General features: G+C 40.0%; 1 long non-coding RNA gene across 1 annotated transcript; it reads right to left on the reverse strand.

Moving 5' to 3' along the window:
* Window positions 1-16,957: 16,957 nt before the first annotated feature.
* LOC139440125 (uncharacterized) lies at window positions 16,958-22,761 on the reverse strand. The gene is made up of 2 exons (XR_011650184.1): window positions 22,617-22,761; window positions 16,958-17,918 (listed from the first exon to the last, which is right to left on the reverse strand). It is a non-coding gene; the product is annotated as an uncharacterized lncRNA (long non-coding RNA).
* Between the last annotated feature and the right edge of the window lie 1,698 nt (window positions 22,762-24,459).

Below are 24,459 nucleotides of genomic sequence, written 5' to 3' on the forward strand. Positions count from 1 at the left end.
CTATGGAGCCATTTCTATTCCTCTGAGTTCTTCTCCTGAGTATTTACTTCCCAGGGCTCCAGCATCCAAAATTCCAACTCTCTCCTCTGCCATGTCATTTTCTCTGTGAGTCCCCACAGAGATAAATAATCCAATATCCATTTTTGGAATTCATAAGCAATACCAAACTGCTACAGGTACCTAGTATTTCTCTTTTTTTAGCATGCATATTAAATTTCTTTTTTTTCAATAAAGAATCTCAGCCTCATTCCTCTCACTGTTTACACCTCCGTGAGTTATTCTCAAACTGAATTTACTGAGACATATAGACCTTGATAATATTGAAAGGATTGCAAAGCCTAGGGAATGAGGGAGAAGAGGGGGAAGAAAACCTCTTTCTATGCCATAGGCATAGTCTGTGGAAAAACAAGACAACAGGGAGCATGTTTGAGGAACAGAAAGTACTTGAATTAGACTGGATCACAAGGTTTGTGTAGCAGAATGATTGGCATTAAGACTGGAAAGGAGACAATATGGGGTCAAAGAGATTCCTTTAAGTTCGCCCAATAAAATGTGCAAAGATGAGGTTGAATTGAGGCATAAAAGGTGGATAGAACTTATAAGAAGGGCATTTTAGGTATAAGAAGCTTGTGAGCCTGAAACAGAAGTAGAAAAACATTTACACGGCTGTTAACTTAATCTGAGTTCAAACCTCAAAGGTAAATACCTTTCATCCCCATGATAATAACTTCATCCATTCTTTCTACCTCCAACAGGAAAGCTTTTCTAATTTCCCACCACTGCTATACTTCTTTCCTCCACATATCCTTTGGTGCTAATTTTGGTATTCAACTATAGAATTCCTCCAACTTATAGCACAGGTTACGTTTTGCTGATTTAATTCTGAAAAGATTTTTCCTGTTTAGAACCATAGTGTCTACTTGGACCCAGACTTCTTTGTATGGCTGTATCTTTGATAGTGACACAGATGACCCCTTGTTTTAGTTTGCCAAAGGGTTTCTGATGCAAAGTACCAGAAATTGGTTGACTTTTGTAAAGGGGATTTATTTGGAATAAAATCTTACAGTTCCAAGGCTGTGAAATGTCTAACTTAGGGCACCATAAGAGGATCTTCCTCACCAGTGTCAGCTGCCCCGTGGTGAAGCAGGATGGTGGATGAACTCTGCCTAGGTCTCTGTCTTCCCCTCCAGGCTCAACAGTCTCCTGGAGATCAGCTGTGGGCAACCATGCATAGGGCTTGTCTCTTACTGGACCTCCTCTGTAAAGCTTGGCTGCCATGATTTTCCCCCCCGAGTTCAACTGCAAGCTATCAGGCATATGGCTCACCTCTCCCTGGGGCTCAGCTATTTGAGTCTCTCCTTTCTCTCTCATGGCAGGTTGAATATAGCAGCGCTCTCTTCCTTTGTGTCACCATTTATATCAGATCCAGCAAGAGGGCAGAGACTCAACCTGAGTCACATCTCAGTGATGTAGTCCAAGTGAAAGGGCCTCACTCATGGATTGGATTACCTCACAAATATAAACTTTCTCTTTTTAGGATTAGTAAAATAATTTCAAACTGCCACAGGAGGAGGCATATATATAACTATAGGATATAAGGGGTATAGCAGTTTGGATTTATTTCATGAATGCCAAAAAGAAAAAGATTATGTTTGCAAACTAATCTATTCCTTTGGGTGTGACACCCTTTGATTGCATTAAAGTCCATTGAAAGGCCTTTGAATAGATTACTTGATATGATTGCTTTAGGGCTTTTGATTTAATTACATTAGTGAGTCTTGACTCAGCTTAAGTCCCTGCCCTCTTGCTAGGTCTGATATAAATGAACTCACAGGGACAGACAGAGGCAAAAAGGGAGCTGGCATATTTGATTCTGCAATGTGTGAGAGAGGATTACTTAAGCATGAAACCCCCAAGTGGCTAGCCCCACAAAGCAGCTCAAGAAGAGACCAGCCCTGCTATATGCCTGATAGCTCACAGCTGAATTTGGGAAGACAGCTGAACAGCCAGGCTGATGTAGGAGGCCTAAAGAGAGCCAAGACCTATGCCTGTTTGCTCAAAGCTGAACTCCAAGGAACAGTAGATTCTGGAGGAGAGGACAGAATCCTCTGCAGAGATTGGCAGCCATCTTGCTTCACCATGTGACAACACACCAGGATTTACAGTAGCTGACTTTGATAAGAAAGCATCTCTGAAGGTGCCTCCGTTTGGACTTTGCATGGCTTTGGAACTGTATGCTTCTGTGCCCAAATACATACCCTTTATAAAGCCAACACATTTCTGGTACTTTGCATGAGCAACCCTTTGGCAAATTAAAGCACCTCCTCATCGACATTCCCCAATCCTTACTATCATTTGTTTTCACCATGCTCATCATGTTCTTTTATCCATGATTATATGTCCTTCACATTTTATTCTTGAACAATGTTTCTGGAAATGCATTTTTATTTCTTTGATTGATTGTATGGTTTTAAAGTTTATGCTACGATCCCTCATATAAATCTTTTCTCCTTCCACGTGTGATTGCACTAAACCTAACACTTTCATTAACATATTTCTGCTCAAGAATTCCATCTCCCTTAGGATTTTTTTTTTTAATTATTTTTTTTACTACCACTGGGAAACCATCCTAAGTTTCCTACCAGAGTATCCTGACCCTCACTGAGACCTAATCTTTGGTAGTATATTTTCCAAGACATACCATTGACCTTGACTCAAATACCTATTATTATTTTGGTCTTCACACTGGTATTTCATAGGTTTTAGCCAGTATGAGTTAGAATGACATTGGCATCTTAACATTCTTTTTATTTTCACCTTGACCAAATAAGAAATGATCTATTCTTTAAACACAACTGGCATAATAGTTTCAATGTGATGACATATAATACTGAGACAGGACTGTAACTCACAACACAAAAACAAACAAACAAACAAAAAAACCCTTTAGTAGGCAACTTGAAAGCTGGTTAACATTAATAGGCCCTAATGGATTTTAATGTAACGGAGTTTGAAAAGTTCACCTAAAGTTTGGTGTTGAATCAAAGAATACTAACAAAAATTTTATGAAAAATCTATTAAAAGTACCCATCCCTCTTCCACCTTCATCTCTTTGTGAGGTTGGGTTTTTTTAATATACTTTGACCAAAACAATATATCACATCAGAATGAATGTGGAAGCAGATATCATGCTACTCTTTTCATGAAACTTTGGTTCTAGAAAGTATTTTTCATAAAAAAAAGTTATCTAGGTTAACTTGTAATGAACTTTTTGTTAAAAGCTTAGCACCTTTATGGAATACATAGTACAACAAATTGATTTTGAAAAATTAAGAAACATCTTACATGCTGTGGTCCACCAATTGCACAAAAATTTAAAATTATCTATTATACAAAACTGTAACTGGCTCTAATGTGTGGGCTGCTGCAAACACATGATTGAAAAACAAGCAAAGCAAAATAAAATTGAACTTCTTTTATTCTCCTGAACATCAAAAATATTTTAGAAGCTGGGAGTGCATGTGGCTGAAGTTGAGTGCCTGCCTCCCATATGGGAGCTCCCAGGATTGGTTCCTGGTGCCTCCTGATTAAACAACAACAAAAACAAACAAACAAAAGATAACACCAACTCAAGGAAGCCTATGTGGTTCAGTAGTTGAGCTCTGGCTTCCCACACTCAAGGCCCTGGGTTCAATCCCTGGCTGTAGTACCTCAAAAAAAAAAAAAAAAGTTAGAAGCAATGAAAAACAAATAGGATATTCAAAAACAAGTTTTGGAATTCACTTCTGGAATGATGGAATGAAGAGGTCAACAAATTCTCTCCCCCAAAAACAATTATAAGGCTGGAGAAACCTGTTAAAGCAATCATTTTGATTCTCTGGAAATCAACCAAGGACATTGAACAAGCTGAGCAGTGTTTATTCACAAAATCTACTGACCCCAGCTAAGAATAGCTTATGGTGTGTGGCATTGTTGCCTGGGGCTGCTTCTATTTCCCCAGCTCAGTTAGCATGCCAGTTCAAACAGGCAGGACAGGCTGTAAAAACCAGCAGTCCTGCTGTTACTGCTGAGGGGGCCCACTTGATTTACCATACCACCCAGTAATTTCCTAGAAATCTACCCAAAAGACAAGAAAATACATGTACACACAAAGAATTCTATATGAATATTCACAGTAGCATTATTCATAATACCCCCAAACCAGGCACAACGAAAATATTCCTCAACTGATGAATAGATAAACCAAATGTGGTAAAGCTGTGCAATGTAATACTATTCACTAAAGAAGAAGAATGAAATAATGATAAGTGCTATAACATGGACAAAAGTCAAAAACATGCTCAGTGAAATAAGGTAGGAATAAAAGTCATGTATCATACAATTCCATTTATATGAAACGTCCAAAAATGGCAAATTTATAGAAACAGAAAGCAGGTCAATGTTTACATTGGCATTGGGGTGTTGGGAGCGGGATTTGCCTGCAATTGAGATTGATGGAAATTTTGGGGGTGGTAAAAGAGCTCTAAAACTGGATTGTGATGGTGGTTGCACAATTCTATAAATTACTAAAAATCATTAAGTTATATACTACCAACGAATGAATTTTATTACACAAAATTTATATCTCAATAAAGCTGAACAAAAATAATTGATTTTTATATTAGAAAAATAATCACCATGCCAACTTAAAAGTTGAACCACATTGTAAGGCAAGAGAGAAAGCAAAAAAAAAAAAATCTTCAAATTTTCCTTAGTAATTAAATACATGGTGATATCGGAACATACTCAATGGAGAACAATAATAAAATAACTAATTTTTTAAAAAATGCTACCACATTACTCCTCATAATGGAAATCAAACACACATAGCTCACTGAGAGGATGATTATTTTACATGCTTTCTAAAACTGAAAAAAGTTTAGATTTACTTAATTGCAATAAAATTAAATGATGTTAGTATATTAGTAGAGAAATAATGTAAATAATGATATGGACTGTGCTGGTTATAAAATAAAGTTATCAGATTTGGACATTTCTTCCCTTTCTACCTAATTTGAGAGATAATGCTTAAAAATAAAAATAATTAAGTCATCAAAGCTCATGATACAAAATTGAAATCTGCCAAATATAGCAAAATATATTTTACTGCTGTGGTAACAATATTAAGCATGGTTTAAAGGAAATAGTTTTTGGCCAAATGTCAGAGACTACAAATGCCATCTGACTTTGGATAACCTCTCTAGTACTCTGATTTTTCTGTTCCTTAAGATTCTGGTTGTCTTAGTTTGCCAAAGACTGCCAATGCAAATAGACTGGCTTTTAAAATGGGAATTTTATTTGGGGTAAAATCTTACAACTCCGAGTCCATGAAATGTCCAAATTAAGACACCATCAGTAATGTCTTCTCACTAAAGTTAGCTACTGGTGATCCTGGCATCTGGCCACACGGTGAAGACAGCCTCCAAACCCTGCTGAAGTCTATGCATTCCCCTGCAGCATATACCATCTCCCAGAGCTCCATGGTGGACAATCAGGCATAGGACATTTCTATTTCTGGCCTTCTCTCAGTCTCAGCTACTCCACTTTCTTTCTGTATTCAGCTGGAAGCTGTCAGGCATATGACTCATCTCTTCCTGGACCTCAGAAGTTTAAGTCTTTTGGGATCTTCTCACCTTGAAGCTCAGGTGCGGGTGAAATTGGAATCCTTTTTCTCAATAGGATCAGATATGGCGGTGGTCTCTTTTCCTCTGTGTCTCCATTTATATTAGACTCAACAAGAGTGTGGGGACTCAATCGGAGTCATGCCTCACTGACATAGTCCAATCAAAAAGGTCTCATCTCATGTCTCATACTCACAGGAGTGGATTAGTTCAAAGCACAATCCCTCTTTTGGACTTCACAAAAGAACTTTAAACTGTCACACTAATCTGGTAAGATGTTAATCATTTAGCATCAAATAAATTTTGGAAGAGCAGCTTAGAAAAAGGTAAACACATGTTGTATCTATGTGTGGTGGCTTGGAGTTATGTATCCCAGAAAAACATATTCTTCCTTTTAACTATTCCTGTGGGTGTGGACCCATTGTAAATGGAAACTTTTGGTGAATTTTCTTCAGTTACATTGTCCTAGATGAATAAGAATGAGACTTATTCCCATTATTGGAGGCTTATAGAGAAGGCCACAGTGGTAGATGCCTCAGAGAGCAGCCTGAAACTGGAAAGCAAGAGAACCTGGAAGAGAAAGGAGAAAGTGCACTATGTGATAGTAAAGCCAAGAAACCTTAGAGATTGCTGGTCAGCCAGAATATACTGACCTAGGAAGCCTTCTAGCCTCTGACACTATGAGCCAATAAATTCCTGTTGTTATATGAATCCATTACTTGATATTTGTTTTAGCAGTTGGGAGCTAAAACATTATGTCAATATGTATTGTGAATCTCTAAAAAAGGAGATAGGGTGTACAGTGATTCTGGAACTTAATTGATAATGATAATATTGGCTATCATTAATAATAATAATAAATTTAAGTAAGAATTATTTTCTCATAAATTAGGTCTAAAAATACCATATTTCTTTATTTCTCTAAATTAGAAAATTTGTTCTGAACCATCTTGTACTATTCTTGTGAAAAATTCAACTTTAATTATTATTGGGTCTCCTTGCTTTTCTCCTCAAAGGATCTTATAAGAACATTGAGTTATACAGTAATCAGAAAAACTGGGATTGGTGTAGCCTTTTAACATGGAGATCATCATGTTTCTTCTTGATCCATCTGCCAAATGCAGATATGTGAAAATGAGTTCCAGATATTACCCTCTAATTCAGTAGTATCAAAACTGTTTCCTAGAGCAGCCAATCCCTGTGACCACAGACCAACACAAGTAATCCATCATCATATGTATTTTTCATGAAGTTAGTGGAACTCAAGCTTCAGAGCCCCACATTTGCATGACCCCTTTCAAAGACTTAGAGTAAGCTCTAACAATTTGTTCACAAGATCATATGTTCTTTTTTAAAAAGATATTTTAACTGCAATTAGTGAGGACACCTGTCTCTATCTTCTCTACTACCCCTCCATCGTATGCCCCTTTCTGTTAGATGGCTTTGGAGTAACAAAGTTTACCTTGGATGTAGTTAGCATGGGTTGGGTAGGATTTAGTTTTATGGTTCGCAGTCACATCTGCATAAAGTTATTTAGAACTGGTGTAGGAATAGCCCCATTGCCCACTGTGCTGCTCATCCAGCATAAAATGTCAGTAATTTTTTGATAAATGCAGCTCATATTCTTTGACTCATTGGAGATAAGCCTGTTTCACTTTGTTTACTATTTTTGTTTTGGTGATATTATACATTTTCTTTTGGAATTTGGCTACTATGTCAAATATCATGAACACTCAGGGTACTCAGATTTTTCTTTATAATGTCAGTGTAACAAGATTCTCATTATAAAGCTGTTCAAAACTTATAAAGTGAGTATAACATCTTATAAAACTCAAGTATATGTTTGATGAATTTGAGGGGTAACCTATTCACAAATGAGATACAGAAAATACTTAAAAAGTTGATAAAGCTTGAATGCTCTATGTTAACTATACTTATAACAATGTTTAGAATGATTTCAATAAAGCATGCTAAAAAAGCCTGGTTTGAAGAAGGGAAGGTATAATATATGGGTATCATGCATGGCCCTAATTTTTCATACCTCTCCATTTCCACGCAATTTGTTATGTGACTTGCAGTGTTATTAAGCAGTGGAGTCTGTTTCCCACCTTTGAATCTGGACTACACTTTTACTTTCATTTGCCAATAGAATGGGACAAATGTGTCAATGTGCTAGTTTAGACTCTAGATATCAAGAGGTTTTGCATCTTTTTAGAAACTATTAGTATTTTACTTCTGTCACTGCCATGAGAACAAGCCTGGAGTGGCTTGTTGGAGGAGGAGAAATTACCTGGAGGAAAGATGCCCTGTTCCTATTTGAGGGCACTCTAACCAGCCAGCAACCAGTTGACCAGTCAGCTGAGTCCATGTAACTTAAGGAGTCCAAAAGAGAACAACTTAAGCTATTTCAGATCAACAAAAGCAACCAAATGAACCAGAGACTTGAGAAAGAGTAAATGGTGGTTTTCCACCAAACTAAATTTTGAAGTAGGTTTATTATGCATACTATTGTGACAATAGATGACTGATACAGAGGGGTTCATTCTTTGAATTTAATTTTATTAATGAAAGACCTATGAGAAAATACAGAAAAAATAATGACTATGTAATGAAAGGAACAATAAATTTAATAAAAACTGTTCTGATGCCAGTAAGTTATTTGTAACTAAAATACAGTAGATCATATGGAAATAGTAATTAATTAAGAGGAGTTTATTCCAAATTAAAGTAAAATATAAACTCTTGGGTTTTGATAATCCAATTAATATTGAGATATGAATCATATGAACATATTAAAAATTTAAATTTTTCTTGATATGACATGAAATACTGAGATAGAGATTCATAAAACTGATAAAGTGCTATTACAACACAGACACCTATTATAAACTGGCTAATGAATGTTACCAATTTAGAGTCTACTTAAAATTAGTTACTGTGAAATGAATTTGAAACACATTATATTTTACAGCCTGATAGAAGCTGTCCAAATTTGACAATACTAAAAATATACATATTATAAATAATAATAATATTTGAAGCAGAAACAAATTCTTCTCAACTATCCATGACAAAGTTTATTTATCAATAATCCCAGAGTAAGGTTAATTTTTTTTCTCTTCTTTCTTTAGAAAATTATATTTACATATGAGAAATATTACATATAATAGAATATGTACCCAAACTGGAGACCAAAAATGTGTTACAGAGATATTCCAGATAGCTGATTGATAAAATATTATTTTATTATTTGAGATATTTATCATGTATTTGTCAGGTTTTTAAAAATGTATAATTTGTTGTGAGATTCTTTTTTTTAATTCTAAATAATAACATACTTTTGTACCTCAGTCTCTATTCAGATCATTTTTTTTTCTTGACGAGGATTCTACCATCCCCTTGCCACCTGTAGCAGCTTGATATGGTTATGAATTCCAAAAATAGATATTGGATTATGTTTGTAATCTGGTCTGTACCTGGGCTTGATTAAGTTATGATTAGGGCTTTGATTGGGCCATGTCATTAGGGCATTGAGTGCCCACCCCTTAGTGTGTGGTGACTCACAGATAAAAGGCAAAGGACAGAGTTGAGGATTTCTGATATTGAAGTTTTGATGTTGGAGTTTGATGCTGAAGTCTTAAGCTGGAGCCCCAGGAAGTCAGCACACAGAGGAAAGAGAGGCAAACTCTGGGAAGAGAGGACCTGAGCCAGGAGAAGAACACAGAGGAATAGAAATGGCACCTGAGGGCAGAAACCCCAGGCAGAGAGACAGAGCTGTTTGCCTGATACTCTACAGCTGACCTCATGGAGAGAGGCAAAGTCTAGAGAGACTCATAGTCTATAGCTGACCTGTGGAGAAAACAGAGATGTTGAGCCCAGAGGAACTCAGGAAGCCTAAACCTTCACAGATGTCGGCAACCATCTTGCTCCAACACATGGAAATACACTTTGGTGAGGGAAGTAACTTACACTTTATGGCCAGGTAACTCTAAGCTCCTATTCCAAATAAATACCCTTTATGAAAACCAACCAATTCCTGGTATTTTGCATCAGCACCCCTTTGGCTGACTAATACGCCATGCATCCATCCACACATACCATGTAGCTTGTGTAAGCTTTAGGACTCACAAAACTTTGATCTGCCTTTACCCTTGACACTCTTCTGTTAGTGACACTGATCATCCAGGTTATATTGTTATTCAAAAATAATCAGTGTATTATTTTTCTTCTTTAAAGGAAAAGCCTCAATCTTCCATCTCTTTTCTAATGTCTGAGCTTCTATCTCTGTTTATCAAGACCCAGAACTCTTGACTAGTCTAGTATTGTCCAACCATTTGCTTCTCAAATGATAAGCTTTCCAAAACCTTCTTATCTTTTCACTTTGTGCACAAGGACCTGTCTCATTAAAAATCTCAACTTTCCATTTTGAAAGGAAAAAGGAATACTAACCTCTCCTTCATTCTATATTGTTTTAGTTTGCTAAAGACTTCCAATGCAAAAATATCAGAAATGTTTGGTTTTTATAATGGGAATTTATTAGGGTAAAATTTAACAGTTTTGAGGCTGTGAAAATATCCAAATCAAGGCATCATCAAAGATGCTGTCTTACCAATGTCAGCTGCTGGCAGATCCTGGACTCCTGTCACATGGCAAGGCAAACTGGAAGCCAGACACTGCCTTCTCTTCCAGGCTCATTTTCTCTCTGAGCTCCCTGGGCCTAGTTTCTTCAGCTTCAGGCTACTATGCTGATTTCAGCCTCCAGCTTCTCACTCAGCCTCTCAGGGATTCTCTGTCTTTCTGTGGCTATAGGAAGTCCTGGTGTCCTCTCTTACATGGCAGTGTGAAAATGGCAGCTCTCTTTCTCTGTGTGTGTCTGAATGTTTCACCCATTTATAAGGACCCATTTATAAGCAAGAGGGCTGAGATCCACCCTGGGTCATGCCTTACTGAAATACTCCAACCAAAGACCCCTAACTGAATGCTATCCTACTGAAGTGTCCCGCACCCACAGGAATGGATTAGCTCCAAGAACATGATCTTTTCCAGGATTCACAAAAACATCAAACTGTCGCACTCTACCATTTGGATCCCCCCAAATACATCCATTCCATCACAATATTTCAAAAAGCCTTAAATCATTTCGGTAACAAGGCTAAGTACAATATATCATAAAATATCAGTTATAGGCACACAATCTGTCTTGAGACAAAATTTCACTCTGGCTAAATACCTGTGGAACTTACAAAACAAGTTATCTGCTCCAATATACAAAGGAGAGAAAGTCATAGAATAAGCATTTCCATTTCCATAGGGAAGAATTGGAAAGAAAACAGGGGTCATGGGTCCCAAACAGTTCTGAAAGCCTGCAAGGTATATTCCATTAGATTTAATGTCTGAGAGTCATCTGTAAAATGATTATTTCTTCTCCTTGGTGCTTCATGGAGGCCCACCCTTTCCAAGGGCTGGCCTGGTTGCCATCTTCTCCGTTCTACTCTCATCAAGCATCTGGATGGTGGACAAGCTCTAGACCTTACTTTCAAGAACATTGGAGTGATGGCCACAATCTCCCCAATATCCAGGGCATGTGCTCAACTCCTTCAGAACAGTTGGGTGGTGACCTACTCTATCCAAATCCTGGCGAATGTGCTCTAGTCTCTCTAAAGCCTGGAGTTCTCCCCGAACAATGGGGCAGAAGGCTCACTCTCCTCCAATCCCAGGGAAAACTCACCCTTTCCACTGGAGTGGGGCCACTTTCCTGGAGGAGAAGATGTCTTAAGTCCAGACTTCAGCTTCCATGGTTTTGCTCTTGCAATTATTTTTCCTTCAGTGTCTCCCTTTTCTGTTCTTTTTAGTTCAGGCAGAAAGTGTTTGCATTCATACTGATCTTGCAAATGCTTGTTTGTTTCACATGCAGTTCACAGAGTTCCCATCCATCAGACAATAGGACTTTCCACAAATCTTACCTAGATAAGTGGGATTCATGGAAGCTTCAAATTGTCACATATGCTATCTCATTCTACTGTGGAAAATTAGACCATATTAACATCAGCACCAAGAAATGAGGCAACACTAAGTACTAAATTAAGCAAAGTTACTATCAGCATAGTTTGAAGGTCAGAACCATTCCTCTGACCAAATACTCATCTCCCCATCCCATTCCCTATCACCTTATGTAAGCTTTGATTTGATCCCATGAATTTGGAAAACAATCATTTTGGTAATAGTACAATGAATAGCAAAACTTTTTGCTCTGCAACACACCATTTGGAATTCATAAGACTTTCAAATCAAAGATTTATATTTGGGGGCTCTGCAAGAAACTAAAAATACCCACATTTTGCCTTGACAGCAATTAAAATTAACTGCATTCCTTGGTATTCATCTATATACATTTGCCTTTTGGCCTTTGCCAGCTGTTAGAAGTTCTGCCTCATGGTTCATGCTTGACATCACTGCTGGCATGAAGATCTCCTGTCACTGATGCACTGCTCCTCCTGCCACTGCCAAGCTTCTACTGCTGTCTTCATACTGAGACTTCTCTCACAGAGCTAGCTGAGGTACTCTTCCACTTTTGAGATTCTAATTCTCATTGTCTTATAGCTTCTTGCATCAAGAAACTTGTTTCATTCTCTGTTAGGGGACATGTGTCACTACACACAATGTGTTAGAAAATATTCTTGTCTGTTGCTTTTAAATAATTAGTGGAGCTTAGCTCTCTGATCTTAACTAAAGGTGAGTCTCCCCACCCAGATCCATATGTATTACCTAATAGAGTAAGAATGGTCTTGCCCCATTCATAACCTTTATTTATGAGGTTTTGCCTAGAATCCTAAAGCTATATCTTTCCATGTGTTTTTGGAGCTTATCTGGTATTCCTAAACACTGAAATCCTGGTGGCCCAGTCATATGTAGAAATGTAGAGTGTCAGCAGAAATGTAGAGTGATTTTTTTCAATGAGGAAAGGAAAGAAAGGTGGTACATCTTTTGGAGATAGCATATGTGTTGTTTTTGAAATATTATTACCCCCCTAGAATTCATCATTTGGGTTTATTTATGATAGGTGTTACACTGGCCCCTCACTCTCTCCCTTCTCATCACCTCAATTATAGGCAGGATCTCCAATGTCTTATACAAGTACCCTCTAAAATTTAAGCTATGTTGTTAAATGTGTGCTTGAGTTCTGTGTTAATTTCATGTGCACAAATCATAACTCTGTTTATAAATGGAAAGGTAAAGGAAAAACTTACCTTAGTTAATTACCTTTAACAAATTCTTAATGCTATGTTGCCAAGTCTTTAATATGCATTTCTTTTTTCTGTGTGCATTCGCTTTACAGTCTATTCACCATCAATCTACAGATCTCTTTCTCCAGCAGCACTTCACTTGTCACATACATATTTATTATGTTTACAGTTTACTAATTTTGATATAATCTAATGATATTAACATACATTTGGAGAATTTGGGAAATGCACATGTATTTCTGGTGTGAGAGTAAACTAGGTCACATGCTCATTTCTCTTATCTCCTCCAAAATCATTCATTAGTTGTTACATAATTATTTATAACTTGCTTTATCAAAACTAACGAAGAGATTTAAAAAAAGAGAAAAAGAAAATGTTTTAATTCCATAAACAAATCTCCTATTCCCCAGCTGTAACTTAATACAGATACCCTTAATATTCTTAGAGGATGCTGGGTACTATATTGCAAAACATTCCAAACTCTACCAGAGAATTAAGCTGGAGCAGCTTTCCCTGGCCTGAGTTTTCAGGCTCTCCTTGTCTGAAAGAAAAGGACAGAATTGAAACTAAGCTAGAATACTTGTCTCCTAGTTAAGAGAGGTGTTTTGTTACCTAGGCTGATTAAGCAGATATCATGTAATGGTTTGTCTTAAACAATGAGATTTTATTTGCTCATGATTTTGAAGCTGGGAAAGTGTTCAGATCAAGGCATCATCAAGGTGATACTTTCTCCCTGAAAGCTATGGTATTCTAGGGCTGGGTGCTGGTGATCCTTGACTCCTCTGTCACATGGCAAGGCACATGGCAGCATTTCCTGTTTGTCTTTCTCTTCTGGTTACATTTTAGCTTCTTGTTTCTGGTGGCTTCCTCTCCCTTTGTCCAAATTCCACCCTCTTAAAATGGACTCCAGTAGTAGGATAACAACTCATTCTGATGAATAAATTAGCCTCATCCAAAGGTCCAACTTGCAGTGGGTTTCCACCCACTGGAATGGATTAGGTTTTTGGTTTTTTTTAAATAGATTTATTTATTTATTTCTCTCCCTCCCCCCCCCCACCCCAGTTGTCTCTTCTCTGTGTCGATTCGCTGTGTGTTCTTCTTTGTCTGCTTCTGTTGTTGTCAGCAGCACGGGAATCTGTGTTTCTTTTTGTTGTGTCATCTTGTTGTGTCATCTGTCCATGTGGGCGGTGCCCTTCCTGGGCAGGCTGCACTTTTTTTTGCCCTGGGTGGCTCTCCTTATGGGGCGCACTCCTTGTGCGTGGGGCTCCCCTATGCGGGGACACCCCTGCATGGCAGGGCACTCCTTGCACGCATCAGCACTGCACGTGGGCCAGCTGCACATGGGTCAAAGAGGCCCAGGGTTTGAACCGCAGACCTCCCATATGGTAGATGGATGCCCTAACCATTGGGCCAAGTCTGCTTCCCTGGATTAGATTTAAGAACATTTTATTCTTACATACATACAGCTTTAAACTACCTCATTGCCTTTTGAACCCCAAAGAAGACATGTTCTTTCTATAGGAAAATGCATTCATTCCATCCCAATACCCCAAAAGCTTCAAATCATTTCTAAAACAATGCTTAGTACAAAGTCATATCAAAATCAGTTTTGGATGTGTCCTGGGGCACAATTCCCCTCCATCTGTGGACCAGTGAAGTCTGGAGAACAAGGTTTTAGCTTCTGGTATACAATGGAGGGATAGGCACAGGATAAACATTACCATTAGGAAATTGGAAGGAAAGCTGGTTATGGATCCCATGCAATTCTGAAACCCAGCAGGGCATACCCTGTCAGATTTCAAGGTCTGAGAGTCATCCATGGAATGATGTTTTGTCCTCCAGGCCTGATGGAGTGACAGCCTTACCCCTTCAAGTGCTTGCTCAACAGTCTTGTTCTCCGGCAATGTAAGGGTACAGTCTTCTCCCCTCAGAGCAATAGGGTGGGGCCAGAATCTCCATAACCACAAGGATATAGGTTCCATCATCTCTGAGTACTGGGGTAGCAGCACGCCTCCTGAAGAACTGGGTAGAAGGCCTGCCCTCTCCAAGCACCAGGACAGACTCACCCTTTGCACAAATGGAGGTGGGCCTGCTCTTTTGGATCATAAAGATATCTTTGATCCAGACTGCAGCTTCCATGATTCTGTCCTTGAAGTGATTTTTCCTTTAATTTGTGCCTCTTATGTGCCTTTTAGTCAAGGCTGACAGTGATTCTGTTCATAAAGAATTTGCAAAAAACGTGTTGGTTTTGTATGTAGTACACAGGAGTCCATAACATCAGACAAAAGAAATTCCACAAATCCTTTCTGGATAACTGCATTTCTAATTGTGACTTGCACAGAAATTGCTGAATGGTCCATGTTCAATTAAACCCTCACATGCAGCACTATTACAAACCATCAATTTCTATCAGTTTCTGGCTTCTTTTCTGGCTTCAGTTCTTAGCTTATTCTTTTCCTCTTACATTTTACGATAAGCTGCAAGGAGAAAACAGGCTACAATTTCCACATTTAGCTTGGAATCTCCTCAGCTAAATCTCCTCAGCTTGTTACTTTCAAATTTGGCCTGCTATCTGACATCATAACTGAATTTTGCCAAGTTTTTTTGCCACTTTAAAATAAGGATCACCTTTTGTCCACATTACAATAACATATTTTTCATTCCATTCTCAGGTCTCATTGGAAGTATGCTTAGAATCCATATTTCTACCAAGAGTCTATTCAAAGCCATCAAGGCCTTTTCTATCAAGCACTGCATAATTCTTCCAGCCCATACAAATTACCCAGTTCCAAAGTTGTTTCCACAGTTTTGGTATTTGTAATAGCAGTATCCCACTTTTCTGGTACCAAAATATATTTCAGTTTCCTAAGCTACTCAAGCAAATACCATGGAATGGTTCAGCTTAAACAATGAGCATTTATTTGCTCATGGTTTTGAGATTGGGATAATATCCAGATCAAGGCATCATGAAAACAATGTTTTCTCTCTAAAGACTGCATCATTCTGGTCCTGGTTGCTGTCAATCCTTGACTCCTCCGTCATGAGGCAAGGCACATAATAGCATCTCCTGGTTGACATACTCCTCTGGGTTCCATTTCACCTTTTTGCTACCAGAAGCTTTCTCTTTTTTTTTTTGTTTGAATTTTATTGTCTTATAAAGGTAAACAGTAATATAATAGGATTAAGACCTATCCTGATTGAGGTGAGTCATACTTTAACTGAATTAGCCCCATCAAAAGATCCTACTTCCAGTGGGTTAGCATTCATGGTAATGGATTAGATTTAAGAACTTTTTTTTTCTGGGATACATACAGCTTCAAAGCACCACAGGATTAACTGAACCCCTGAAGGAAATTTATCTAATGCTTATTACCCACTCACTTCATCCAGGGAAAATAACTTCTGCTGAGCTCCTTTGTCAATTACAATGTTCTGTGAATTTGTGCTAGGGATATGTAAAAAGTGACCAATGTGACTATTGAGGGAGGCCATTCTAGCTAATAGTACCCTTTAATATAAATCTGAACTTATGAGTAGGAAAAAGTAACAACTGAGGATGATTAACTGTCAAAAGGAGGGGAACTAAATAATCAGAGAAAATGTCTCCCATATTTCTTAGTTTATTAGCTGCTAAAAAAAATACCATATAATGGGTTGGCTTAAACAATGGGAATTTATTGACTTGAACCATCAACAAGGTGGTGCTTTCTCTCTAAAGAATGTGGCATTCTGGAATTGGCAGTTGGTGATCCTTGTATCCTTGGCTTTTCCATCACATTGCAAAGCATATGCACCATCTTCTCCTTTCTTTTCCATTCCATTGACTTCCAGCTTCTGCTCTTCCACGTAGCTTTGTCTTCATAAAGCCTCCAGTATTAGGATCAAGACCCATTCTCATCCAGTTGGATCATACCTTAATTAAAAATAACATTTTTAAAAGGTCCTTTTTATACCTTTATTCACACTTGAGGCCGGGCCCAGGAGGTAAGACCGACGAGAAGCCCCCTGGAGGCGGTTGATCAGGCCGCCGAAGGAAGACACTCGGAGACTGGCTGATGGCGCAGGTCTGCTTTATTGCGGAAGTGCTTACAGATTTATAGGGTTTAGGGGGGCGGGTACTTTGCTTATTGGCTAACTGCTAGAGGCTTCTGATTGGTTACCGTAAGCAGTTGCCAGGGTGTGGGGGTGATTTTGTAGGCTATGCATCTAATTGGTTGTTGTAGGCAGTTGCTGGGGAGAGGTTAGATTTCTGAAGGCCGGTTACTCCCGGCAGGCTGTCAGGGTGGATGAGACAGCAGAAATGTACAGAGGAAGGATCCAGGGGAGGCGTTGAGGCCTACCTCAACCCTGACACCTTTCAAGGGAGACGTTTTTCCATCTCAAACCTTGGACTCTGCCAGACTCATCAGCCACACCTGTGCCTGCCGGGGAGTAAATGGTCCCTCAGTTCCCCCTCTTTTTTTATTTAAGGCAATGGTTGCAGCAGCTATAAGTTTTTGGTCATGCTTCACAATTGTTAAGGATTGGTAAACACGCTTAGCTATTAATACAACAACAAGGATTATGATAAAAAAGGAACCATAAATGATAAGGGAAGATGGAGACAACAATGACTTATTTTGGATATGATGTTCAGTAAGTTGGATGACATAGTAGGAATATGGATATTCTCTAAAGTATTAAGTCCATTTTGAATGTTCGTGGTGAGGTCCCAGAATGAGGTATTATATGAACTGACAATCCAGGATCGCAAATTATATCTGGTATGATTCTTCACAGGAATAGGCGTGATGCAGAGAGAGGTAAAGGAATAGCGTCCATCACAGATTGTGCTGGAGTGGAGCTCTGTCAGGAGCCGGTCATCGGACGGTGTTCTCAGTATCATGTTGGTGCTGAGTCGCCTCATTTAGTAGATTATGGTGCGCAGGCGACGTCTCTCGCGGCGTGATGATCGGCATGCCGGTGTAGGGCTTGGTGTTTCTGCCCGGGACCCAGATAGGTTGCGGTTCGTCATCTGGAAAAATACAAGCATACCCTCGTCCCTGGGTTAATAGGGGGCTGGATCCCTTCCATTGCTGAGATTGTTGGTCTTTCCAGTATACCAGTGGAAGTGGTGTGGGGACGTGGGAGGGTCCCCAATGTTTATGTATAGGGGAAAGGCCTTTATCATCAAATGTGAATAGATTGATGTGTATAAGTGCTCTGGTGATGATTTCATCCGGAGATGCAGGCTGGAGGGACTGCTCCTTTTTTATTAATTGTTTGAGCAGATGATGGGTGTGTTCAATGATGGCTTGTCCTTGGGGGTTATATGGAATGCCGAAATGATGTGTAATATTGTACATTTGAATAAATTGCTTGAATGAGTCGCTGCGATAAGCAGGCCCATTGTCTGTTTTAATATCCCAAGGTACACCCATAAATAAAATAGCTTGCCGGAGAGCCTTGATGCAATGTTTCGCTTTTTTCCCCGCAAGTGCAGCGGCATACGTTATGCCAGAGAAGGTGTCTTTTATGACACGTACATATTTAAGTCTGCCAAAGCTGGGCACATGGGTAACATCTAATTGCCATTGGGCATTGGGTTTAAGCCCTCTAGGGTTTACTCCTTGTGGCTGTAGGGGCCCCAAGGGTAAAAAGGGGGCACATGTGGCACATGATCGTACAAGATGTTTGCATATCTCCTTGGTAAGTTGGGTAGTAATTGATGGAGAGATGCTGCAGAAAAGTGAAACCTAGCATGTAGATTTTTGGCTTGCGTTATAAGGTCTTCAGAGAGTATAGAGATAATGAATGTTTGTACATTCCTATCAGCTAAATCGTTCCCGGTGGTTAAAGGTCCGGGAAGGTTGGAATGGCTACGTATATGTGACATATACCAAGGGTGATATCTTTGTTGAATAGTCTCTTGGAGAGTGATGATAGCTCTATCTAACGGTGCTTCCTTGGGTATAAATATACTAAACGCTAGAACTTTACATAATTGACGTGCATATTGGCTATCTGTAAAAATATTCACTGGGCAATTGGGATATGCTTGCAAGGCTGCTACTACAGCCAGCAATTCTCCTCTTTGGACTGAATCTTTTAAGGGGAATTGCCTTGTTAAGGGATTGGTACAATGGTGGTATACAACATAGCCATAAGCTGTTTTTGAAGCATCAGTAAAGATTGTTATGGCATGTGGAATAGCTGTTCTTGAGGGGAATGCATGTCCTGGGCAAAAGGACAGGTGCTGGATACCTTGTAAAAGTTTATGTGAAGGGTAATGATTATCCCATGATCCCATATATGTGGTTAGCAGTGTTTGAAAAGATATATTGTCAATTAATAATTGATTTGTTTGTAATGTATTGAGGGGCCAAATTATACAAGAAGGATCCCGATTGTATGTTTGTCGGGAAAGATGGACTAGGTTAGAAGCTAACTGTATGAAGGCTTCTATAAGTGGGGTGACATGACCAAGCTTGGAGAGGGAGACATGGGACCAGAGCAAGGGCCCGTCTTGCCACAAGACTCCCATTGGCACCTTTGGGGAGTTAATGACAAGGGCGAGGATTGGAGATTGAGGATTATACCGCTGGCCGTTGACTCGTGTAAGGGCTTGTGACACTTTGGATACGGCTTGTTTTGCCTCTGGTGTTATTTTAATTGATTTTGCCGGGTTGCTAATGGCAGATTTTGGTAGTCTTAAAAGGTTAAATAGCGGCTCCAAATCTGCTGCTGTAATGGGTAGGCTGGGTCTAATCCAATTGATGTGTCCACATATTTGTTGTAATTGAGTGAGTGTTAAGGTGTCTGGGATGTCTATCTTTGGAGAGATTGGCTTGATATAGCTTTGACTGATGTAATATCCCAGAAAGGTGAAGGGAGGTATTTTTTGTATTTTTTCTGTTTTAATGTGTAAGCCTATCTTTTGAAGATTGGATTGTAACTGTATAAGTCCTTTGTTAAGAGTAGCTTCATTTCCGTGAGTTATGAGTAAGTCATCCATGTAATGAATGAGATAGTACTCTGTTCTAAGAGGTGTAACAGCTGCATTGACATAATTTTGACAGATGGTAGGGCTGTTTTTCATCCCTTGGGGAAGTACCTTCCATTGGTATCTAGGGTTCGCTCCTTGATGATTTGGGAGGGGTACTGTGAAGGCGAACTTATGTTTGTCTTTTGGATGTAATGGTATAGAATAAAAACAGTCTTTGATATCTATGATATAAATATAGTACTTCCTAGGGATGGCAGAGGGGTGAGGTAGCCCTGGCTGAGTGGAACCCACTGGAAGGATGTGCTTATTAATTTCTCGTAAATCATGGAGAAGCCTAAATTGATTTTTGTCCTTCTTATGAATAACAAAAACAGGAGCATTATAAGGGCTTACAGAGGGCTCAATATGTCCCTCTTGAAGTTGTTGGTGAACTAGCTGCTGTAAAGCTTGAAGTTTATGGGATGGAAGAGGTCATTGTTCCACCCATATAGGCTCCTCTGTGTCCCATTAGAGAGGAGTGGGTTGTGGTTGCTCCACGGAGACAATGGCCAATTCTATTGGGGGGGATGGTTGGTGGTAAGACAAACTGTAGCTTGCTGTAATATGTCCCGACCCCAAAGAATAGTGGGGAGGGAAGGCACGAATAGGGGTTGAAATGTGCCTGAATGTCCTTCTTCATCCTCCCAAGGTATGGGTTGTGCGGTTTGCACTGTGGCAGCCTCTCCTGTAGCTCCCTGGATAGGTGGACCGGGTATAGTATCCCATAAATGTTGATAACACACGGGAAAGCAGGACACTTCTGCTCCTGAATCTAAGGTGCCATGGAACCACCGATTGTCAGCTTTGATAGAGAGGAGAGGCTTTTCCTTAGTTATGGGAATTGTACACATTATGGTTTTGGGGTGCTGCGAGTAGGGGGTACCCCTTGGGTGTGGGGCTGGGGTGTGCCCCATTTGGAGTTTAAAGGCTTCCCATCCCTATCAGTTTTCGCTCTACAATCTTTGGCCCAATGGTATCCTCTATGGCACCGAGGGCAGGGAGTGGGAGATTTAGGATGTGTGGGTTGTCCTTTTTGTGGGCATTCTTTAGCCAAGTGCCCTGGGGCTTTGCAATTGAAGCAGGTTGCATTTTGAAAGAGGGCCATAGCCTCTGCAAGTGTTTTTGCTAGGGTGGTAGCTAGTATTTGGGTGTTTTGGTCTAAGTCCTTGCAGGCTAAGATCCAGTCATGGATGTCGGCAGTTCTAATGGGGCCTATAGCTTGTTTACATACTGAATTTGCCCCGTCTAAGATAAGTTTGTGGGCTAAAGCCTCTTGGGCTTGCGCGTTTTCTACCTTTCTAGTGCAAGCTTCTTGCACCCGGGATACAAAGGTGGAAAAGTCCTCATCTTTCTTTTGTATGAGTTTAGCAATTTTGTCAGTTTTGGTAGCTGAGCAATTTTTAAAGGCTCTTAATGCACAATGTCTCACCTGATCCCAATATTGTGGGGGGGCCTGAACGTATACTGCTGGGTTGGAATAGATTCCTGTCCCGAGGAGACATTCTAGGTTAAACTACTCCTCTGGATCGATTTTCTTCGGCTTGTCTTTCACATTGGTCCTGAAAGTGGGCCTTCCAATTAATATATTGCCCAGAGGTAAGGACTGCTCTTGCTAATTGATGCCAATCTCGTGGGGTGTTAAGGTTAATTCCTATATTATCTAGCAATTCTTGGGCATAAGTGCTATTAAGCCCATCATCTCAGACCGCTTCCCTAAGGCGTTTTATATCGGTATGCTCAAGGGGATACCAAGGGAGCGGTCTTTGTTGTGTCCTGTTGAGATTTACTGGAAATGCTTGGGCTCCAGGGGTGAGCGTAGGCCATAAGCTATCATCCCATGAGGGCAGTGTGTTTTCTTCTAACTTAGTAGTTTTTAGCATTGCTTTATAAGGGTTTTGACTAGCGTCACGAGCACGGCACATTTCTTGAAAATAGGTTTCAGGCACCTCGGGCTTAAATTCAGGTTGTCCGAAAAGGGCGAATAGAGGTCTCCTTTCCTGAGCTGCCTTTTCGATATTAGAAGCTCGGGCTACTTGGGGATAATTGGTGTAATGTTCCTCCACTCCACCAGGTGGTGCTGATGGAAAGGGAGCGCCCTCTGAAGAGGGAAGCTTAGCGTAGCCATGCTTCCGCTTTTGCTCTGGGGAGGGGGGTGGAAGTTCAGGATATAGGGACTTCCGGTTTTGATCCGGAGAATAAGGCGGAAGTTCCCTGGGGCGGCTAGAAGATGGGTGATCCACCATCTTAGTCTCCGCTTTTTCTAAAAGATTATTCATCCGGAACATCAGAGAGGCCTCGTTGTCCTCGTCAGAGGAGTCGGATTTCTCAGGTTTGGTTTCAACTGGGAAGGTTTCTGGGGGGGGGGGGGGGGGGGCACACTGCCTTGAAGGCAGGATTTAATGGTGATTAGGGTAGGGATTAACCCTGGGGGAAAAGTCTTTTTTTCCTGCTGCATGGAGGTAGTTACTCGGTCAATTAAGAGCCTGTAAGTATCTGGATCCCACAGGTTCGCGGTAAGGAGCCAGGGATTGAAGGGGAGAAGGAGGTCCCAATAGCACTGTAGTTGCCGGACCGAGACTCGGCAACAGTGGCAATCTAAGAGTGCGGCAAGCGCCCGTACCTGCGGAACCTGTCGCTTAGAAAGTGCGGAGCCCATGATGTGGGTGGAAGGCCGGCGGGGGGTCTTACCTGTGATTAGCTGATGGCCCCACGTTTGGGCGCCAGTTGAGGCCGGGCAGTGTGGGAGGTAAGACCAACGAGAAGCCCCCTGGAGGTGGTTGATCAGGCCGCCGAAGGAAGACACTCGGAGACTGGCTGATGGCGCAGGTCTGCTTTATTGCGGAAGTGCTTACAGATTTATAGGGTTTAGGGGGGCGGGTGACGTTGCTTATTGGCTAACTGCTAGAGGCTTCTGATTGGTTACCGTAAGCAGTTGCCAGGGTGTGGGGATGATTTTTGTAGGCTACGCATCTAATTGGTAGTTGTAGGCAGTTGCTGGGGAGAGGTTAGATTTCTGAAGGCCGGTTACTCCCAGCAGGCTGTCAGGGTGGATGAGACAGCAGAAATGTACAGAGGAAGGCTCCAGGGGAGGCGTTGAGGCCTACCTCAACCCTGACACCTTTCAAGGGAGACGTTTTTTCATCTCAAACCTTGGACTCTGCCAGACTCGTCAGCCACACCTGTGCCTACCAGGGAGTAAATGGTCCCTCACACACTCACAAGAATGGATTAAGATTAAGAAAATTTCTTTTTCTGGGATACATAATTCAATCTACCATACCATTAAAGCAAAAATAATTCAGAAAAAGGTCTAATACTTTTAAAGTATTATTAGTGAGATAAGATAACACATTAATATTCTGCAATAAGGAAAAATTGTCTTGGAAATTAAAGGTTTTGAAATTTTAAAAAGAAACCTGAAAAAAAAACACAAAAATTTTAAAAATTTAAAAAAAGAAATCTGTCAATAGAATTTGTATGCAGGGCATTCTTAATTTATATTTGCAGGAATGAGTCAAGGAAGGGCATTTGAAATGAAACCAGAAATATAACTAAGAAATAGCCAAGAAAGACCTAATAAAATAATAACCTTGTTTTAGTTTCCTTATCTGCTCAAGTGAATGCCAGTATAATAGTTCTGCTTAAACGATGGAAATTTATTTGCTTACAATTTTGAGATTAAAAGAACTGTCCATATCAAGGTGTCATCAAGGCAAAGTTTTCTCCCTGAAAACTGTGGTGTTCTGGGATTGCCTGCCAGCAATCCTTGGCTCCTCTGTCACATTATAAGGCACAGGGTGTCATCTGCTGGTCTCCTTCTATTCAGAGTTCCATTCCTGTCCAGACTCTAGCTTCCTGTGGTTTCTCTCTGTCTGAATTTCACTCTTTTTATAAAGGACTGCAGTGGTGGGATTAATACTTAACCTGACTGAGGAGACCCACACCTTCTTAATGGCAATATCCTCATCAAACAGCCCTCCTTACAATGGGTAGAGATCCACATGAATGGATTAAATTTAAGAACATGTTTTTCTGGGTTACATACAGCTTCAAACTACTACAGACCTATAATCTAGGAGAACATATGCTGAGAATGAAAAGTGTTTGACCTGCTCGAAAAACCATAAGAGCCAATTTGGGTGGGTGAGAGCAATATTGCTAGGGTCTTGTTTGTCATTTTAGAGAGAATTTAGATATTTATGCAGTTGTAATTGTATACTACTGAAGAATTCTAACAGGACATCTGACTTTTTAAATGGATCATGCAGAATGCATTGTTGAAAATGGACATGAGAGGGGCTGTACAAAACTGTTTAAGTAGCTTTATTTTCTTCCATTTAAAAGAGTATAGCAATTTTAGACTAGAGTGGTGGTAATGGAGGTGGAGATGAATTCAAGCTGTATTTTAGAAGTATAAGTGGTAGGAATTTTTGATGACATGCTTATGGAGGGGAAAAAGGTGTCAACAAAACCAAATAGAAAGTTCAGAAAAAGAATCTGTTATTTAGAGGAATTTAGTGTATTATAAAAT

This window comes from Dasypus novemcinctus, chromosome 12, assembly GCF_030445035.2.
Source record: "Dasypus novemcinctus isolate mDasNov1 chromosome 12, mDasNov1.1.hap2, whole genome shotgun sequence".
NCBI classification, from domain to species: Eukaryota; Metazoa; Chordata; class Mammalia; order Cingulata; family Dasypodidae; genus Dasypus; species Dasypus novemcinctus.